Below are 16,695 nucleotides of genomic sequence, written 5' to 3'. Positions count from 1 at the left end.
AGCCAGGCTGCCACTAGCAGAACAGCTTAATTAAGGTGGCAGGGATGATCAGTCCCAGGCACCTCAGGGGCTATGTGAGTTGGCTGCTAGCACAGAGGAAGGCAGTAATGACACACAGAGTGCCACTGAGATGCTGTGCTCATCAAAGACTTCACACCTACTATCTGGCAGATTTGTGGTTCCTCATTATCCCAAACCCTGAGAGCTGTGCCCCAGGGGTACCCAAATTCCTCCTGAGTGGGTATTTTCACCCAGCAGTCTCTCCACAGGTAGCACTTACGGGGGAACATTTCTAAGCCTGGATGCTCCTCAAGCCATGATGAGGTCTGGGGGGCTGCTGACGCAGAAGAGTGTGGATACCCAGGGGATGCTCCTTCCCACCTGGAGGCTGTTTGCCAGGTCACAGGCCTGAGCTCACCCTCTTGACCCTCCACTCCCAGGACTGCTATCCCTGCCTGCACTTGACCTAGCAGACGCACTCTCTGCCCTCATCTGCCTGCAAACATTGCAGCTAAATCCACTGCTATTATTCTCATTGTCACAGCCTCCCTGTGCGCAGCAGCCAGGCAGGATCCCTTCCTGAACACTTCGCAGGCGTGTAGCAGATGGTGCCTGTCACTGAAAGCAAATAAATGCTTTGGTGCCCTGATTTATCTACAAAAAACACCACCTAAATTATTGAGGAGAGGAGGCACAGTTAAGAAACACCTTAGTGGATTTGCACTGGGTGGTTACAGGCACTGAGCACACATAGAGTTCACGCTTTTACAGAGGGCATGTTAAGTCACTATCAATAGCTAATAAGATTTGCATGGATGCATTTAAAAAATAATTTAAAAAATAAACAGAGAAGGCAGATGGGTTTCATGAAGTTGTCACAAGGATCATTCTAAGACATGTTGAAAATGCTAAATATTAAGAAAAAAAATATAAATGTGAAACTTGGAGCCTTCACCTGAGCTTCCCGAAGCCAGTGACAAAGCTCCTGTCACCTCCCTGCAAGAAGAGGGCTGCAAGCATGCAACTAGAAATGGGCCACCCAGGGCCAAATGGCTTCCTTTTGCTCCCTGGATATAAACCCAGATTACCTCCCTTCTGCACAGCAGATTAGTAAATGAAAGCCAAGTCTTGCTGCTAGATTCAAAGCTTCCCAGTGGCTTGGGCTCACCCTTTCATTTTCTCCATCCATCCATCCATCCATCCTCCTAATGGTTCTCAGCACTGCCTTCACACCTGGCACCAGCAGGGCAGGGGGTACCTGTGCACACCCATCTCCTCCTGCAAAGCACAGCCCAATAGTGAGGGAGCTCCAGGAGCTGGAGGTTTATTTAAACAAAGCCAGCAGGGGCACCCAATGTTGCTGGTGACAGCTAGCCCCAGCAGCTGGTGACAGAGGTAGGACCCTATCTGCCAGCCATATGTCATAATAAGCACTGTGTGGTACATCACAGGGAACATTGTGCCCAGGTGGAGTAGGATGGTTATTATTTTAAGCATCTTGGGCCAGTGAAGCATGAATTTCAATTGGGTAATTTGTCATGGGAATAACATCCACACTGAGCGTGGTGAGACACTGGAACAGGTTGCCCAGGGAAGCTGTGGATGTGTCCATCCATGGAAGTGCTCAAGGCCAGGCTGGATGGGGCTTGGAGCAACCTGATCTAGTAGAAGGTGTCCCTCCCCAAGCAGGGGATGAGCTTTAAGGTCCCTTCCAACCCAATCCATTCTATGATTCTGTGATATGATGACCAGGAGGGTGACCAGTCCTTACCACAAAACACAGCTGTGCCCCAATCCTGTACAGCCCAAAAAGTGTCAAAAATAGGCTGAGCAGCCCAGGGAGAATAGCAGAGCTCAAGAGCCAAGAGCAACACCTCACCTGGTGTTTTTTCCAGGAAACCTATAATTATATAGCACTTAGGTACTGAACAACCCCTTCTCCCTCTGCTTGTTTTTGTTCATTTTCTTTCATTTTGTTTTTGTTTGTTTTCAGGAGAACCGGGGGAGGAGGAAGAGAAAGGGATAGAAAAAACATTTCGTGATTTGATTTCAATTGCATTGCACTTTCCCTCTGCTTTTTCATGCTTGATGGAAGTGACACGTGCAAGTCAGAGAGAACAGCACATTTCACCAGCCTGAAAAATACTGCCTTGGGCCTCACCCAAATTTTCACCAGCTTTGCTGAAGTTGAATCAAGTCTTTTGAATAGCCAGAGCTGCAATCTGTGCTACCAGGGGTTTTAAGAACAAGGTATTATATGGCGACTCAAGTTTCAACAGTTTCAAATATTTTTAGCATGTTGATGGCCACCAGCACTGCTGAGCATCGTGCTCAGAAAGCAGCATGCAGCCCTTGCTGGTCCCTTGCAGAGCTTCCAAGCAGGAAACAGTAAAGAAATCAAGGCTCAAGAAGGAGACTTTTTGTCTCCCGGGTCTATAAATTATATGCAATACATTGGTAGAATCTGAAAGAATCTTAAAAACACATATGGAAACTGCCTGTTTTCCCCTCTTGCTCCTAACACATCAGCTCTGAATGATACACCTCCGAGGAGCTGCAGCTAAAACATGGTTGTTTATTCCATTATTTCCATCCGCATCTTATTTATTTAAGATCAAGACAAATACTACTCACATGCCTGCACTCCCAGCATTAATCATCTCCTGCATCCTGGGCTGCCAGTGACAGCCGTGCGTGGGTGGGTGGGCAAAGAGGTGGGCGTGTGCCTGTTGGAGCAGAGGTTTGCAGCAAGCCAGCCTGAATGTTCCCACTCAGAGCCTTCCCAGGGCCTTGCACAAGACTCCCTGTTTGGTTATAATTTAGGGTGTTTTTGTTTTTTTTGGTTTTTTTCTTTGCAAATTTTGTGATCGAGATACATCTTTTGTTTGGGTTCAGGGCTGAACCTCTCTTGGGATATGATGGGATAATTGTTTCCCTTTGGTGGAGGCTTGCACATCTCTGGTCTCTGAACACTTTTTTCAGCCTTGCCTCTACACCACGGCTGTAGCATCTTGGCACTGGGCTGCTCTCACCATGAGCCCTTCCTCTCCATTCAGAGCTGCTGAAAGAGCCTTGGCCACATCTAAATATTTGGGAACATTTGTTCCCACTCTACGGCACAAGGAAAAAGCTGCATGTCAGGGAACAAGGTCGGTACAGGGTGCAAACACCCAATCAACGTAGCCTTTGCCAACGTGGGTGTGTGAGCACAGGCCCAGCTGGCAACACCACTCACAGCAGGAGTTAAATCCATTTGGAGGAGTGAAAATACACTTGTTGCGAGGCTCCGCACTACCAGAGCCATGGGCACTGTCCTGCAGAGGGGAGGCAGCCCCCAGACACCCTATGATGGGGGTGGTGGTTTTCTCTCCACTGCCAGCAATTCTGAAACCAGCCCAAAAATCTTCCTTGAACATTTATTTAGTTTGAGAATGGCTGATTTAACTTCAAATCTATTTAATTATCAAATTATTTACTTAACACTGATATATGCCATTTCTAAACAAACGAAGGCAGCCAGAAATGCTTTTGACACTAGTAGATCTGCTTACCGTGAGCCTGATTAAATGCTCCTAAGTCAAACACCTCCATGAATCTGTGCATAGCCACACCTCAGTCAGTCCTTGAGATTAGACCCCAGTGGCAGTGAAAGCCTCATGGGGCATTATCCCACCTCTCTAATAGCCGAATGCTGGTTCGTATTTGTCTTAGAATGACAGATTCATTTACTTTGGAAAAGGCCCTTAAAGCCATTAAGTCCAACTGTAAACCTAACACTGCCAAATCCACCACTAAACCATGTTCCTAAGCACCATTTATCTTCTTACTTCCCACCTGGTTACAACAGTGAGGAGACCCATAACATCTCCTGTAAAGATCCATAACCCAGCTCTGCCCACAATGAGTTCAGGGGCTTTTTCTTGCACAGCAAAATAACCCCCCTTGTTGGCTACCCTCTGCCCCAAAAGAGCCTGAACTGGTATGACAGGACTGCTGGAGCCCTGCTGGTGGGAAGGTCAGACTAGCACAGGAGAAGCTGACAACAGGAAAAGCACACACAAACAGCACTGCAAAGCCAGTTTAACTCATCTTTAGCTTCAGTTCATGATTGCCAGTAACAGCAAGGAAAGCTTTAATCTCACCAAAGCCTCAGGTGGTGTGATAGCATCCATCTTCTTGTATCCTTTCTTCTCCATCCTTACCAAGGAAATTTCTCAACATAGCAAAGAAGAAGAGAGAAAAAAAAAAAAAAAGGTCAAACTAGCAACTGCTTAAACACAGTTTTGCCTTCTTTACAGAAAATAAACTTTACCAAAGACCCTAGCATGGCAGCCTGAGGAGAAACAACCTGCATCTTGCCCTGCCCAAAGCAAATGTAATCAGCAAATCTCTGGGAGAATGAGGTCCACCTGCTGCCCCTCTCCCAGCTGGGCCAGCATCACTGGAGACAGCTGGAGAGCTAAAAAAAAAATAAAAAAAAAATAAAAAAAATTACTGTATTTGGTTCCATTCACCAAGCAACAGAAGGGTGGTGTGAGCATGGCAAATGGGAATCCAAGGTGACCTGCAGAGCAAAAAAAGGCTCATGTGTTGTCTTTCTTCTCTGAAATACATATATAGAATAGCTTTAAAAGATGGCTCTTCTGTTTTCTAATTAACAATGGAAAGAAAAATCTAAACTTGGCGGTTTTTCCCTCAACCACAAAGACTTCAAATTTATTCTGGGAGGAAGCAAAATGGCATCTCAGAGCCTAACACATTCAAGACTCCAAGTGCTCCAAAAATAAACCCGAACATCACAAGGCAGGCAGTGCTGCAAGCAGGCTCTGTGCAGGGATCGCCTGTCCCTATCAGAGCAGATTTCGTGAGGCTTTATAGCAAAGTCATCTAGTGAGGACTCTCCTGCCTAATCTGCAAAGCCCACCTGATATTGTAGGAAGAAGTCTTGGATGTACTCAATATTCTTAACGTCAGACTGGGGCTGCAAATAGCATCAGGAGCCCTTTCTAAAGAGCTTATGAAGAGGGAGTGATTGGGGAAAGAAGGACAAAAAAGGGAATAAAAGACAGGATGACACCTATATAGATGTAACAGCTAACACATGGCTTACTTGCTACCTGTAGGAACATGCCTGTAGAAAAATACTGGATCAGTTGTCTCCCAGTACAGGAGGTTGTGCTGGACACTTTGTTCTCTTATAGAGGTCAAGGTAAATATCCCTACGGTGGAAAATTGGTGGGGGTTTGTTCCCACAATGGAAATGGATTATTTCTGGAATTTGTACTCAAAGTTAATATAATATATAATATAATGCTGCATTAGGCTATAAAATACATGTTTGGTTTTGTGAGTAAATCAGTGTTTACACAATGTGAGCAAAGGGGGAGAATTCTCTAAGCACCACTGAGGAGTGAGCTCATTGGAAAAGCCCCATTTTACAAAGTGAATTTGTCATTATCAAGTTAGTCTTGATGGAAGCCCTTTGATGTGTCTCCTGCATGCCTGGAAGTCACCATCATTGTACAGGGACCAGGTGCCTACCAACCCCAGGTGCCATGAGTCACAACAACCAGCCCCATCAATGAGCCCTCGTTCCTGCGCAAGGAGTCAGAGCATCCCGCTCCCTCCTCCTCCTCCTCCTCCTCACAGCCCAGTCATCAGCACAACAGCCGTAACCCTGCTGAGGAGGCAAGGATTCCCCCTGGGTCCCAGCATGAGGCCAAAATGCAGAGACCCCTGATCCTCTCCATGTACTCCCTTTGCACTGCTGAAGGGCAGGAGGATGGTTTTGAGGTGCAGAAGTTGGCTCTGGTGGCGCAGGTGGCTCACTAGCCAGGCATTCTTTACCACAGGGTCTCCTCTGCTTTTTTGTCTGTTGAAGCATATTAGTGTAGAAATGATGATGCTGTAGTTATGGGTGGATGTTAACAGCAACATCTAGACAAGCAGAGTGATCTCAGACGCAGGGTTGAGGTGGTAGGTATCCCACAAACATCTGTGCTTCTCAGTAGGTGAATAAATACACATACGTCTCTGTGGGATCACTCCCCTGCCTTGCTTTTTATCCTAAAACCTGGTGAAATAAAAGGTATTGCCACCTCCACTGCCACTCAGTACTGAGGCTCTGTGGAAAAACAACAAATCTTTACATTCAGCAGAATGGCTTTGGGAGGGTGTTATTCAGGCAGGGCCTCTGCTCCCAGCAGCCTGATGGATTGGGATGTGTTTAGGCTTTGGGGGTTTGGGGAAGAAACAGCATTTCAGTGAGATCTAGCTTTCTCACTGGTGTCTGCATCTCTTCCCCCTCGCTCTGGCGGAAAACAACAGCCGTGACAAGCGGGGGTGCAGCATCACCCACCGCCTACTCCCACTCGCTTCTGGAAGCAAACAGCCTGCTCTTGGTTCCTCCTCAGAGTCAGCTTCCAGTAGCATGCCAGGCACCCAGACAGGCAGGGAAGTTGTGTCAGCTGAGCAGAGCACCCCTATATACCTGAGAAGGTCACATTAAATGTTTTTTTATTCATTTCCAAGGACAGGTGATACAGGAGTGCTTGAATTATCATCGTTACGGGATGAAGTTCACCTAGAAGGAGTCACTAGCTGTGAGCAGAGACTGAGTCAGAGCCACTTATTTTCTATTTATTTGTCTGGGTTTCCACAATGCTAAGGCAGTGCCCATCCAAAAAAGCTCTGAAATCAGTGCCATTATTTAAAAAACATGCAGCAAAAGTTATCCACCCCCAGCAGCCTCACCCCCAGCTATGAGCTCTAAGGGAGAGACAAGATGCCACCCTAGTGCCTGAAGTCCCCCTCGACCATCACACCCATCTTTGGGAGAAGCAGGACCTCTGTGTCACACCCAGCTCCTGTATTCTGTCCCTCTGCAACTGGCCACCGAGATGGGACACGTGGCAGAGGCCAAACCCCTGTTCCAGCTCCCAGGGTACACAGCCAGAGCCTCCTTGTGTGCCTGCAGGGCACGGGGATGCAGGTGGCAACACCAGGAACAAGAGTTTCTAAATTCCAGTTTTTGAGCACTTAAACCAGGACGAGAGACTGACTGCAAGCTGAGGGAGAGCTTCTTCTCGAGCCAGGAAAGGGAACAGTGCCTCTTAATATAGCAAGGGGAGTAATATAAAAAGAGTTTTCCCTATCTCCCACCTCCCATCCCTCCTACAGGCTGACTTATTTTAGTGCCTGGCTACACCCCGGCACACAAAAAACCATTAGGGTTGCCAAACGCCTGTTTCAGGAGACAATTTACATACACAAAATAATTGTGTTTCATTCACTGCTCCTCACCAGAGCACCCAAGGCTAAGGCTGGCCAGAAACCCTGCTGACACCTCCCAAAGTTTGAGTTCACTTTACCAGCTGATTGGGAGCAAGACTGTGACTTTTGGCTCCTTCCCCAAACCCCAGGAAGCTCCTCTGCTCCTGGCTGTGCCTCTGAGCAGCTAGCCTGCAGGAGCAGGATGCTGTGGAGCACTGGGAAGGGCCAAGCTGGGTCCCTGCCTGCCCCAAGGAGCCTGCAGAGGGTCCAGGGGAGGATGTTTGAGTGGGCATGTTTGAGGGGGGCTGGGGCTACCCAAGGCCGCAGCAACCTGGAGACCGAGTTTGGAGAGTGAGGAACACAAGAGCCCAGCTCCAGCAGGCTAAGGAAACCTCCCATCCCACACCAGCTTTCTTCAGCATGGAGAAACATCAGTCCAAGCCATAAATTAAGACTACAAAATCCTAAATTAAGACCACAGAGGATATCTGAATGCAGCTTTGGAAAACACCTGAACAAGTAAGTCTCTCTTGGGAAGAAACCCTGCAGCTTCCCCACTTTTTTTAATGGACACCAGCATCCCCCTCCTGGTCCCAGCAGATCCAAAGTCTTATGTTGTCCTGTGACACAGGGGATGCTGCAAGAGCATCTCCACATCCCCGGTAGCTGCTCCAAGCAAACAACAGCCCTGTCTTAATTTCTGTTCAAACCTAAGTCTTTGTGCCATCACAAAGGCACTTGCAACAGAATTCAGTTGCTCATGAAACATTGATGAAAATTTCCACTTTGTAAACGAAGGATCCTCCATTAAAAAAAAATCATTCTTATTTTATGGAGTTTCCCTCTAATAATATTATTTTCACCTGTTAAATTGCATGTCAGAAGCAGTCATTGTATCATGTCATATTATGACAAGAGTAATAGTTGAAATATTCTCGTTTTATTTTGCATTATAATCACAAAGAGCAGCTGTTATCTGGTACTTTTTGAGACATCTTTTCTTTGTTCTAGATCAAAGTGGCTCCAATTTGTGCCCCAGCAAAGCTGTCAAACCATTTTGTTACAATAGGAACATGAGATGCTTTGATCTAGAAACAAAAGCAAGGTAGTTTAATCAGTATCAAGCCCAAGCAGCTTTTAATTAAAAAAAAAAAAAATTAAAAAAAATTGTTGAAGCTCATATGTCATATTATGATATGTCAGTAATTGTAATGTGCTGCCTTCGCAGGTATGATATGAAAAGCTGGACTGGGGAAACATCCCAATGAACTAACCATGTTTTGAGATACCCTAACAAATTTTCCACGAAAGTAAAAAAAAAAAGATTTTTTTTCCAAAATTCGTTTATGGAACATTGAAAATACTTGGGTTTGTTCTAAATCAGCAGCTACAGATTATTTCCCGTTGTGACATTTCATAAGAATCCTGAAATCTGATGAACTTTACACCTCTGTCACTTACTGGTGACTTCAAATGACTTCTGCTACAGCCTAATTTGCTCAGCAATCAAGCACACAAATGTGCTGAATTCTTTCTAAACCTGCAAATCTCCACGGAAAACAAAAACAACAATGCAGCAGATTTAGTGAATCCAGAATATTTCAGAGTCACATTTCAGTTTCAAAAAAGAAGGACCCGAGATATATAACTTAAGATTTTTTTCTTACATTTATGATACATTTGTAGATTAAAGTATCAAAATAAAATAGAATTATTTTTATAAGAATTTAAGATTAAAGTATTTTTATATGAATTGCACCAAATAAAGTTTTAAGAAGGTCAAAACCACTTCAGAACCCCTCATTTCACAGAAAGTTACAAGTTTATCCATGAATTACTACTCCTTTTCTCATCAGCTCTACTGGCCAGGGAAAGGAGAAGCCCTACCATCTCCATCATGCAGAAACATTTCCTCACTGGAGGCTGCAGTGGCAGCAGGAGGTAGGAAGGACTACGAGTTTGTGTTTTCCTCTGGAGAACAAAGCTTTGAGAAACCTTATCTCCTGTCCCTGGACCACAGCACATCTCTGTTTTCCCTTTTGTTTGATGCCTGTCAGCCTTGATCATCGCTTTTGTTTATGCAAACTTAAAGCCATATGTTTTAAAGGACTGTTTGAGCAGATGCAAAGTACAACAGCTGGATATTAATGCAACTTGGCATCACAACAATTTTAGGTCTTTTTTTTTTTTATTTTTTTAATTAACGATCTACCATATTACAACAAGGAAACTGTTTCTCTTCTTTTATTACCATCCTGAGCCAAGTATTAAATAAGATTTAATTTAATTAGATCTTACATTCTCCTCTCTTACAGGTTTATTCAGTAATGCAAGGTTCTTACCCAGCTCCCTTTCTCTCAGGCAGATAAAAATCCTGCTGATGATGGTGGAAACACATCAGACACCTAATTTACATGCAAGATATATTATTGGGCTATGAAAAGTAGAGATATTTTCAACCAGTCCTACGGTTCACCTTTTGGTCTGCTCACAAGCTGCTCTGCTCTGCATGTTCTTTTGCAGCACACGGGGAAATCACCAGGGTCAGCCCCTGCGCTCAGCACCATGGGGCTCATCCCACCTTTGGGTCTAAAAGTAAGCTGGCATCCCCTTATCCTGCTAGCATCATTCCTCTCGGTCATCCACAGCTTTTTTCTGCATATTTGAGCCAGCTTTCCTTACCCTTGTGTTTTGGGTGAAGGACAGGTGGTCCTTGGAAATGCATCTGCTCTCCTCTTTAAGCACAATCCTACTTGGATGTGGACCTCTGGCATTTCCATCCAGAAGGCATCCTCCCAGCTTGCTCATGAGTCTGCCAACTACGACCTACCACAGCCTTGCTGAAGGCATTGACCACAGTATCTCTTGCTTCCCGTCACTTCACCATTGAAAACCTGAATTAATCAGTGGCTGCTGTACCCAAGCAGAGCTATGCTCCATGTGTAGCAGGGAGTCTTCCACCAGGATTTGGGTGTGTGTGCCCAAGGTAGAAACCCCTGGAGCAGGACCTCAAAGGATGGGGCTGCTGGGACAACACAAGCTGTGTGAACAAAGGTTGGAGCACGAGCAAGCCCAAGTCTCATCTCAAGTGGTTGCAACCCCAGCTCTGCCTCCAACACAGCCTCACCCCATCCCTGGTGCCCACTCTGGGCAGGACCAGCAGCTTCCAAGGATGCTGCTGGAGGGAGTTAACACTGCCGACATCTTGGGTCTGCTGACTGTGGCTTGTCACCTTGATCTGTCCCCTGGGTGACTGGGAGCAGCAACACACACTGACAGACTGGATAAGACTCAGCTTGAAAAATCTTGTAGAAGTTTTTGCTTTGGAATGGGCACCTCATCCTTTTGAGGCAGCAGTAAGTAACCTAAATGTTGCAGTTAGTCCCTTAACATCAAATGACATTTTCAAGGAGCACAGGAAGGGGAGGCACAATGTCATGTCATACTGATTGTGCCCTAAACTTACTAGCTAGGCAGTGCCTGCTGCACAGAGCACACACTTCTGTCCAAAACTGGAGAGCATCACCTTGAAACAGCAAATTACAGCAAACCCCAGAGCCTTGGGACAAAGGCACCCAACAGAATGAGCAGTACCCAGCTGTTGAGGTTTTGCTCAGTCCAGAGCAGAAAACACATAAGCTGAATCAGGCTGCTCTGCCATGAGTCACATCCACTCATAGCAGGATACTACTGCCAGCAGGTTTGCCCACACAGGGGCTGGACCTTCCCACCACCCAGCTCTGCCCTCAGCACCCAGATCCTCTGTGCCTCTGAGCACACCGCCTGCGGCAAAATCCAGAGCCGTGCTCCAAAAGGGGAGCAAGGAGAAGTTTTGGCCACAAGCAGTCTCTGGAGGAGACATTGAGCAGCAGCAGCTCTGCAAGGGAAAGGGAGAGATTGATGGGAAGAGTGAGGAGGGGGGAAGAAGCCTGGGCAGGAGTGGGTGTCTGGTCCAGGTACTGGTGACTGCGTGCCAGGAGGCTCTCGAGTCTGTGAAAAGCACTCTGCGGAAGAAAAAATACACTCGAGCAGTGAGGTGAAAGGTCTGGGAAAAGCAGCGAGCAAGAGGGAAGGAGGAGGAGGAAACGTGGGCGCAGAAGTAGGTGGTGCCACATAGCAAGTTTCTGATGTAGCCGGGAAAGGCATCCAGAGCTCCCGATTCCCAGTCCCACGCCTCCACCGGGAGACCATCTGTCCTCGCCCAGGGGGGAAGGAGCCCCTGGGTCAGGCGAGAGCGCTTTCCTCATCCCGCGAAAAATAGCAGGCGGTGCTGAGTCTCGGCATGGCATCGCTCCTCAGGGCTCCTGCTCCAGCAGCTCTGCTCCAACCTGGGGCTGTGCCTGCTGGTATCCACTCTAGGGAGAGCAGCCTCGCTCCTTTGGGATCTGCCATACTTACCTGCCTCCCAAAATGGTGGCTCAGCAGATGCTTTAAAAGCATCAGATGAGAGCTCTGCGTCTTTTTGTGTGGTTTGTTCTTGGTTTTTTTCCCCAAGTGCAAAGCCACAGCTAAGCCAATTCCTCCCTCTGGAACATTTTAAAGAGGGGTTTGGGTTGGATTTTTTTCTGATGAAAGGTTGTCTTTCAGGAAGACAGACATTCCCCCAAATTCTGTTGGGCACAGACTATAGAGCAAAGCAACCAAATTAAGTTTGGTGGTGCTTCTCTGTTTCCTTTTTTGCAGCCTCCAGCCTTACTTCAAAGGAAAATTTTATCAATCCCAAATAGCGATTCTTCTTCCTGGTGTCATTTGTGGTTGTGAAAGCAGATTTCTCTACATCCTGGTGCTCAGGCCCCACTGGAGAAGGGCTCTCAAGCCGTGCTGGGAATGCCCCTGGGCTCATCTGTGCTGCTCAGCTGCAGAGAGGGCACATCCCAAATGCACCAACTGCACCCCCTGGAGCTGCCAATGCCCAGGGAGCACCTGCCCTCGCCCTGCCTGCACTCACTGGACAGGCAGCAGCACCCTGGGCCACCAAAGTGACACACAGCATCTCCAGGGGACATTGTTCAGACAGAACCTTCAGAAGGGTGTCAACCTACCAGCATGATGCTGATGGCCTGGGTGTCTCCTGTCATGCTGACCATGATGCCCAGCACAATCCAGGAGACTTCTTGTCTTGAGCTTTGAAAAGCAACTAGCTGTAGGAGATGCCTACACGGGTGTTTTGCAAGACTGGGTGCATGCACCTTAGGGTGCAAGCAGCTTCTTATCATCATCTCCCTCTAGGTATATGAGGTTAAGTGTCCAAGATCAGGGGACTGAAATATTGCTCAACAGTTCTGAAAATCAAGGGGTAGCTCATCCACAAAGAACACGGCATGTCTGTTAGGTTTTTCATCAGCACCTCATGGGCTGGCAGCCAGGTAAGCAGCAGCAGGTAACACCTCCTACCTCCTCCCAAACCTGGCTGCAGAACTGCCTGTGCCAACAACGCATGGTTCAAAGCACTTTGGAAATATTACAGCCTGTGAGGAGCAGAACATTTCACACTAACGTAACAAACAGTGTCTGTATCAGGGTGGATGGCTGTGCCCAGCCTCCCTGCCAGCTGGGGACAAGCCCCAAGGGAAGAGGGTGGCCTGGGACCCACATCTTCCAGTGTCCCCAGCCCCTCCTGGAGGCACAGTGGGGCCAGCAGCTCTTTGTGTGGCTGCAGTGAGGAGCAAACTCCATCAGTCTCTTCCCATCCCATGGGAATGCAAACTTTTGACACCATTCAAGAGGCCCTGTTGGTGTAAGCCATGCATTTACATGTCTCTGCTTTCTGCCTGTAAGAGGTGGGTGCCAATTTTGCTGTGCTACTTTTAATGCCACGTATTCAGGATCCCTTGTTTGCCCTGTAGAAAGTTTCTCTTCATGCATCAGACTCAGAGAACAAAGCACAGGCTGTTTAGCCGCAGGATTTAACCACCTGTTGTAATACTTCGTTGATCTAATCTTTTGTTTTAATTAAAAGCCTTTCAGTTTGGTTTGCAGGGTTTTTTCCCTCCCTGCATGGAGTGCAAGCTTGCCACCTGCTTCACCAGCTCTGTCTCAGCCATGCAGTTCACATCTTTGATTGCCCTCAACTGTGTGGAATTGGCTAGAAAAAAACCCCAAACCTACCCTAACAAGTGCCTAACCTGAGATCCAGCCCCATGTGGGCAGTAGAGCCAAGGGTGAAATGAAACAGCTCCAGAAACACAGGGAGCTTGAAAGGTGATTGGCACTATATCCACTGCTCTTCAAACCTGCTGATCTACATTCAAGGGAAGAAACAAACTGCCTTTGGGAAATGAGATGGGACCCCACTCCATGGGCACCCAGGGGATTGTTTTGGACATGAAGAGGAAACAGTTTGCATGAGGATGAGATTTAAACTTGGTTTCAGGCACCAACATGAATTCTTCTCTATCTCATAATTACAACACCTGCAGTTACATCAGAGATCTTCTGCAGTGGATGTGTACTTTAAAATGGCCACTTTGAATGTTATTCCAACCTTTTTCCTCTACAAATTTAAATAAAACTCAGACTCCACCAGCCAGTAGAAGCACGTTTTTAGCCTTTTGAGTAGGTCACTCTAGAAGAGGAAGACCAGCAGATAGAAAAACAAGATTTCAGCAGATACAAACAAGAGGAAAACGCAGCCACAGAGGTGTCAGCCCTGCCTGAGCCAGGCACTGGTCCCAGCTTCACCTCAGCTCCTCTGCAAGAAGGTAGGATCTGCACTCTCTCCATTTGTGCTTCATTGCTCCCATCAAGCTTTAACATTTCTCTTATCTTTCTGAGAAGTACAGCAATAGCTCTTTAAGACTCCCCACATGCTTCACCACCAAAATAACTTGAGAATTCTGTTTTTGTGCTATTTCTGGCACTTCACCTTTCAATGCTACCGATATAGCAGCACCGATACATGCTACATGGTCCTGACCAGCCCTATGGAGCCACCTTCAGCTAATGTGGCCGCCACCACCTGGCAGGAAGAAAAGCCAAAATATCATCTAAGAAGATGGCAGCAAGGCTTTGAGCATTCCAAAGAGCTGCAGGTTTCCACATCTTTCTCCGTGTTTTGGCAGGAGGGGCATTAAAAGCCAAGATGCCTTTGGTGCCATCACCATTCAGAGCATCCAACACTGTCCTCTGCTTCCCTGGAGGTGGGATGCTGTTGAGAGTTGGTGGGTCTGGCCCAGGGAGGGGGGTGCAGCTGGGACACAGTAGAGACGGCTGCTCTGTGCCATCCCATACTGACAGGACCTGTCACGATGTGTCACAACAGGCAGCGTGTCGTGCCTCACCGCTTTGTCAAGCAAAAGGAAGAAAAAAAAGAGAGGGGGGGCACTTCACCTTTCAATGCTACCGATACAGCAGCACCGATACATGCTACATGATCCTGACCAGCCCTATGGAGCCACCTTCAGCTAATGTGGCCGCCACCACCTGGCAGGAAGAAAAGCCAAAATATCATCTAAGAAGATGGCAGCAAGGCTTTGAGCATTCCAAAGAGCTGCAGGTTTCCACATCTTTCTCCGTGTTTTGGCAGGAGGGGCATTAAAAGCCAAGATGCCTTTGGTGCCATCACCATTCAGAGCATCCAACACTGTCCTCTGCTTCCCTGGAGGTGGGATGCTGTTGAGAGTTGGTGGGTCTGGCCCAGGGAGGGGGGTGCAGCTGGGACACAGTAGAGACGGCTGCTCTGTGCCATCCCATACTGACAGGACCTGTCACGATGTGTCACAACAGGCAGCGTGTCGTGCCTCACTGCTTTGTCAAGCAAAAGGAAAAAAAAAAGAGAGGGGGGAAAAAAAAAAAAAAGAAAGATTCGGATCTAATACGTGAGTGGGCTGGTATGTGCAAAAGAGATATAAAGTAAAACACGCTGGATGCTACGGTAATAACTGGGAACCAGCTGGAAGCGAGCCAGGGAGGGGGCATAGGGGCAGGATGCTGCTGGGATCAGGCAGAGCACAGTGGTGAAGCTGAAGCTCCTGAATGAGCATGAGGTGGATCTCAAGGCTGTCTCTTCTCCTCTGAAACCAGCAGCAGCCCTTGGCCATGTCCTCTCTGGCCAGGGCCATGCACTCCCAGGCTCAGCTGGGGCTCACCATCCACCCAGGAGGATTAGTTTTGTGCACAGGGAAAAGGCTGGACTTTGTCTCTTAAAAATAGCGCTGTTTTTACAGCCACCCTGGGTCCGTAACCTGAGATGCTGAACACAGAGACAAGTGACTTGGACATGACATTGAGAAGTACAAGAATATGCCCCCAACATATCTGCATTAAAGGGGGGGACTATCTCACTCTTTGTTTTACAGCAGGGTGATGCTGAACTTGAGGGGCCCAGGAGCAGCGATCCCACATGGGTGCAAACCCCCTTTTGGGGACCAGAGGGATGAGGGGCTGAGCAGCCCCCAGTCCCTGGGGAAAGGAAGGGCTGTCTCCCTGAGGTCCACTGGGTGTTCAACACGTCCCCTTGTCTGCAGCCAAGCACATTTTTGAAGTGCAAACTTTTAATGGCATACGGGTGAGTCATTGCAGGGTTTCAAAATGCGTAAATAAGATCACATCCTAATTTGGTGTGTCACCGATGAGCTGCCCTGATTCTGGGGGGGTTACTCGGCTCTGCAGAAACCTCGGAAATTCCTGCCCAACCTTGTGATGAAATAAATCATTTGCATTCATGTCACTGCATGCAAAGAGTTAAGTATTTTCCTTTTTTTGGCACTGGATTTCAATGGAGACTTCTGTGCAGCTTTACAACCCAGTACTGCTATATTTTGCACCACCAATTTACAACCAAGTAATAAGTAAACACAAGATTTTTTGGCTGCACAGGATTTTCCAAGGTGATTAAATGATTTTCTAAAACAGCTCTGAGAATGAAGCTGTCTAAAATCCCCAAGGTAATAGGAAATTAACTGCATACACACATGCCCTAATGATGTAAGAGGAATTCAAATTTACTGAGGAGTAATATAAAATATTTAAGAAAGCAAACAAGATTAAGAAGCCTTGCAATGTAAATTAAACCTCCCCAAACCAGCAGCAGGTGCCTTGGCTGCAGGGGCTGGGCCTCCCCCCCAAGGTCTGCCCAGACCCTGCTCCACTGGAGACCATCTCTGAGGGCACCACCACTTGACAGACCTCCCAGCATTTTGTTAAACGAGGAAGAAGGCTCCCCGGCCCCTTCAGCACCTCGAACACAGCCCCCCAGGAGCAGGGCTCCCACCCCAGCCAGGCTCTGCAGACTCACCCAAGGCCGAGGGCGCAGCAGCAGCGCAGACCGGGCCGCGGGTTGCGCAGTTCTCTGGGCCCCACCAGATGACCCAAGGACTTGGCAGGGCTCTACCCTGGGGCTTCCCACGCTTCTCCACTGTGGGAGCCACCTCCACCACCTTCCTCAGCCCCGGGGCTGCTGCCAGCTGGAGCCGTCAGCTTCCC

This window comes from Chaetura pelagica, unplaced genomic scaffold (genome assembly GCF_000747805.2).
Source record: "Chaetura pelagica isolate M959 unplaced genomic scaffold, ChaPel_1.0 scaffold33, whole genome shotgun sequence".
NCBI lineage: Eukaryota > Metazoa > Chordata > Aves > Apodiformes > Apodidae > Chaetura > Chaetura pelagica.
This window is presented reverse-complemented; position numbering follows the sequence as displayed.